A 5,626-nucleotide genomic window follows, 5' to 3' on the forward strand; every position below is an offset into this window, starting at 1 on the left:
TGCAGGATTATATTGGTCAGTGAAGGTAATATGAGGTTTGCTTTCACCTTTGGTCAGTCCTTGAGGTAATGACTCAGCGGCTCCAATTTGGTCAGCAGAAGCTGAGCATGGGTCATGTTCGGTAGGCTGACTTATCTTCCCTGCAGTGTCAGTTTCATCGAACTCAACGTGTACAGACTCTTCTACGACCTGAGTTCGTTTATTAAACACCCTATATGCTTTGCTGTTTGTTGAGTACCCTAAGAAGATAGATTCGTCAGCTTTAGAATCAAATTTAGCAAGGTTGTATTTTGTATTAAGAATAAAGCATTTACAACCAAAGGCATGAAAATATCCAATGTTGGGTTTTCGTCCTTTCCAAAGTTCGTAGGGGGTTTTCTTAAGTATAAGTCTAACTAAAGCCCTATTGAGTATATAGCAAGCTGTGTTGACAGCTTCACCCCAGAAATACTTTGGAAGTCTATTCTCACTCAGCATTGTCTTAGCTATTTCAACTAAGGTTATGTTCTTCCTCTCAACTACCCCATTTTGTTGAGGAGTTCTAGGAGCAGAAAAATTATGGTCAATGTCGCTGACTTCACAGAATTCATCAAACTGTTGGTTTTTGAATTCTCTGCCATTATCACTTCGGATGTGAGCTAATTTTAGGTCTCTGTCATTTTCAAGTTTTCTAATCAGTGTTGAGAACATCTCAAACGCTTCATCCTTGCTACTCAGCAAGATGACCCAAGTATACCGAGAGAAATCATCTACAATGACCAAGGAAAATCTCTTACCACCCAAGCTTAGTGGCTGGACTGGTCCGAAAAGATCCAAGTGTAGTAATTCCAATGGACGCTTGGTTGAGACTATATTTTTACTTTGAAAAGACTTTTTGGTTTGTTTACCTTACTGACAAGCATTAGATAATTGATCCTTCTCAAATCTAAGTTTGGGTAATCCCTCAACTAATTGCTTTCTTGCTAATTTGGCAAGGAGGTCCATGCTTACATGACCAAGTCTCCTATGCCATATCCAGGAATTATCTTCCTTTGACACTAAGCATATATTTTTCGAAAACTTCTTTTCTAAACTCAGCATGAAGACGTTGTCAACACGAGGGGCAGTTAAAATCAAATCATTTGTTTTACCCTCGAGTATCTGACACTCAGTGGCATCAAATACAACCTTTCTACCGCTGTCACGCAGCTGAGCTACGCTCAATAGGTTATATTTAAGACCCCTGACTAGGGAGACTGACTCAATAGTAGGATTACCTCCAATAGTACCTGATCCGACTATCTTACCCTTTTTTGTTGTCTCCGAAACTTACATTTCCTCCTCGTTTATGCACAAGTATGATGAACTGAGTTTCATCACCAGTCATATGCCTCGAGCATGCGCTGTCAATGTACCATAGCTTTGACTTCTCCGCGCACCTCAGGCTCACCTTAGGTACCCAATTCTTTTTGGGTCCTCGTTTGTTAGAGCTAACAGGTGATGCATCATACTTTATTTTGTGACAGCATACATTAATAGTGTGGCCATCTTTTCCACAAAAGTCACAAGAAACTACCCTTTGAGGGTATTTCCATTTTTGGTCAGCACGATGGTGCTGAGCATACCAACACACACTTTCAGTGTGTCCTCTTTTTCCACAATAGTCACACTGACTGTTCTGCTGAGTGTACCGTCTTTGCTGACTAGTACCTGAATACTCAGCTTTTGGATAGAACCTTTTCTTAGCCGATGAACTCAGCTGGTTCTGTATAGATGTGATGTCCTTTCTTAGTTTCTTGGAATCTGATTGGACTTCAGAGATGAACCCGTGCATGATTTTCAAGTTTTCATCTTGTCTGGTATTGTCCTGAAGAAGATGTCGGAGGTCACTGAGTTTGACCTCTTCAATCTCATCACACCGCCTGCTGAGTGCTCTTATTTTCTTGTTACACTTTTTTTTATTAGTGTATAGAGATCAATTAGGGCATTAACCATTTCATTTCTGAGCAAAGGTACAGATGTTACCTCATTAGAGTGTTCCTCAAGGTCAGACCCGTTAGAGAGGTCATCTTGTTCAGATCGGCAGTTGTCAGCGGCTTCGTCAGCCATAAAACAGATGTTTGCTGACTCAGTGGCATCAGCCTCTGACGAGGTTGACTCATCACTGTCACTCCATGTGGCCACCATTGCCTTTTTGCTTCCTCTTTTTTCCTTCTTTAAGGTGGGACAGCTTGATTTGATGTGCCCAGTTTGATGGCATTCGAAACACGTAACAGGCTTGGAGCTGTCCTTCTTATGTCTGATGTCGCTTGACTCAACTCTATATTTATCACTCCTTTTGAATGGCCTTTTGCTGTTCTTGTCATTTTTCTTAAACAACTTCATCTTTCTGGTAAACATGGCCATTTCCTCATCATCTGATGAGTCAGCTTCCGTTGAGACAGCTTTCATGACAAGAGATTTTTGCTTCTTGTCCTCAGTCTTTTCTTTGGCTTCAAAATTCTTCATGGATATCTCATGGATCAGCAGCGATCCGATGAGCTCATCATATTTGTATGTGGTCAGGTCCTGAACTTCTTCCACATGTGTCTTCTTAGCTTGCCAGCTCTTGGGGAGACTTCTCAAGATTTTCTTCACCTGTTCTTCTTTTGTGAAGTTCTTGCCGAGCCTCTTCAGCTCATTTATGATGTTGGTGAATCTTGCGTTCATTTCTGAGATGTCTTCATTATCATTCATCTCGAACAGCTCGTATAGTCTCATTTGTTGATTCACCTTGGACTCCTTGACCTTGCTGGTTCCTTCATAGGTCACCTCCAGCTTCTTCCAGATTTCCTGTGCTGACTCACAACCTGAAATTTTGTTGTACTCTGCAGCATCTAACGCACAGTGAAGCATATTGATAGCCGAAGCATTATTTTGTAATTTTTTAAGGTCGTCCTCTGACCATTTAGACTCACTCTTGACAGATTTCACTCCGTCAACAATTTCATAGGGAACAAACGGACCTTGGACTATAGCCAGCCATGCACTCATGTTTGTTGCCTGAATGAAGTTTTTCATTCTATTCTTTAAAAATGTATAATTTGACCCGAAGAACAGAGGAGGCCGACTAATAGATAATCCCTCAGGGAGTATTTATGTTGTTTGATTTCCTAGAAGGAAACGAGTGTTGTTCTCAGCCATTACAGGGATCAGCTCAAGATAGTTTTATCTTGAATAGTGAGCTACTGTGCTCTGATACCACTTGTTGGTCCCGTGTAACTTAATATGATTAGTTCCAAGGGGGGGGGGGGGGGGGGTTAGAAACTAATATAACTTTTTCGCTTAATAATGCTGACTTAATTAAATGGTTGATAATTTATCTCAGCTTTAGGTCAGCAAGGCTGAGTGAAGTGTGAGACAGCCTTAATCAGACACTGACTAGAGCTGTTTCAATTGTGAGTTGGGAAATAACTCTTTAGGTTAGCTTCCAACTCAGCACTCTGATTACTCAGTGTCGGCTTGTACAAATTATATACTAAGTAATTTAAGCAAGCAACATATACATATATATCAAGAGAAAGGGTTAGAGATTACTCAGTAGTCTTATCCTGGGTCGGCCTCACCGCCTACATCCAGTCCCCAGAATCCCTCCGGGCTTTTTCAATCCACTACTGAGCTCTTTAAAGGTAGAGCACAAATCGTTTACAATAGCAACTGAGTATACAAGAGTACCGTCCTCTATTCGTCTACTCAATCCTATCTCACACTGAATACTATAACCGAGTATCCAGAATTTTTCTACCACTGAGTACTAAAACCGAGTACTCAGCACCACTCTTCTAACCTTTACAGTTGATACAAAATTGTTCTCTCAAAACGAAGAACACTTTAGATGAATACAAATTCACTCTAGACTTTTACACAATGATTGGAATTTGGTGTAAGAACTTGCTTTTTCTAATCAGACAGCTTCTCTTTTGGATTCTTTGACTTAGTGAAGATTTTGCTTGTCTGTTTCTCTTGTATGTGTTCGGCAATGATCCAAGTGATGAACTTTTCCATTTATACTGATTTCTGGAGCTCCAATGATTTGAAAATCCGACATAGCCGTTGAGGAGAACAATCTTCTTTCGTCATGCATTGGTCAGCTTCCAGAACCGCAGGCCAATCCTGTCTTCTGATTTGCGCAGGAGGCAGGCTTGCCAGTTTCGTCTTCTTGCGCCAGGTTCGTCTTCTAGTGCCAAGTTTGTCTTCTTGTCAAACGCCAGACGGTCCATGCGTCTTGAAAAGGTCTTTGATCATATTTCTGAGACTTCTGATTTGTTGCAGAGGTCTGTCGGACTTTGTCCTCTAGTCAACGGATCATTGGCGCTGTCCTGACGAGTACACAGCTTGATTAGACCGGCTTTGCCTTCAATCTTTTTCTTTATCTGGGCTGAGTTACGTTCTACTCAGCTTCTTCGATCGGTTTCGCCTTCAAGCGTTATTCTGAAGAAGACTTTTTCTTTGTAACGCTGAGTTGTATTCCACTCAGCTTCTGCTGTGTGATCAGCTTATACTGACTTTGTTCTGTCTTTCTTCTTATGAACACTTAGTTCCTGTTCTACTCAGTTTACTTACTCAACATTGAACAAACATATTAGTACAATTAAACCAAAGCACTTAAATTTAATTGTCTTAATCATGAGATTAACTTAAATAATTTTATCAAATCAAAATCACGTGGAAAGGTGTTTCAACATATATCACTCAAATACTCATGGCAGATGAACAAAGTTCTTCCGGGACCAACACCTAGTGTAACAGAACCCATAGTCACAAAATCGGTACATGATGATATCTTCATGTTTTATGAAGAGACTGAATCTTGTAAGCTAACATTTGGCCTCTGATTCACATTTGATCATCTTCCTCCACATCGATGGAGAGTCCATCTCCATGAAATGACATCATGGATAGATCTACAGATGACCAAGCCAGACATTACTATAAAAGATGTTCCCGTTGAACTTGTCTCAAAGTTTAGAAGCACGTTTCGAGAAGTGTATCAAAATCTAAGACCATACAAAATGACTATCTTTTTCAATCTCCCAACCACCAGTAATGCTCTTGGAGTAATTCATCAACTTCATTGATGATCACAAAAAGTACCAAGTCCAGATGAAACAAGAATATGAAATGTTTCTCTTTAAAGAAAAAAGATCTTGGTTTTCATTATCAAAGAATGGTAAAAAAGATATTATATGCGTAATGGCTATAATGATCTGAATCTTCAGTATACATATATATCATCTCTTCCAACTGAACTTCAGCAGAAAATACAACAATTTATCATGAAATATTTTATTGCCTCAATCTTGTCTCCTAAACCATCTATCATGTTTTCTTCATTTAAAAGGAGATTAAAGACCGTGTCAGCTACTTCATTCCAGAGCTTCGAAAGTTTAGTAAAAAAGCATTTATGACATGTAATTTTGGGATGCTATGACTAGATTGTAATTATATTTTTAAAATTTATGGGCAAAGTTATCAAAATAACACATGTCACATATTTGCGGTTTCATTAAAACTATTAATGAGTGTTTATTTTCTAGTGATTTCATTGATAATGAGAAACTACAAAATTCTATTTTTAATGCATAAACATGGACAGATCACGTAACAA

This window comes from Euphorbia lathyris, chromosome 2 (genome assembly GCF_963576675.1).
Source record: "Euphorbia lathyris chromosome 2, ddEupLath1.1, whole genome shotgun sequence".
Taxonomy (NCBI): domain Eukaryota; kingdom Viridiplantae; phylum Streptophyta; class Magnoliopsida; order Malpighiales; family Euphorbiaceae; genus Euphorbia; species Euphorbia lathyris.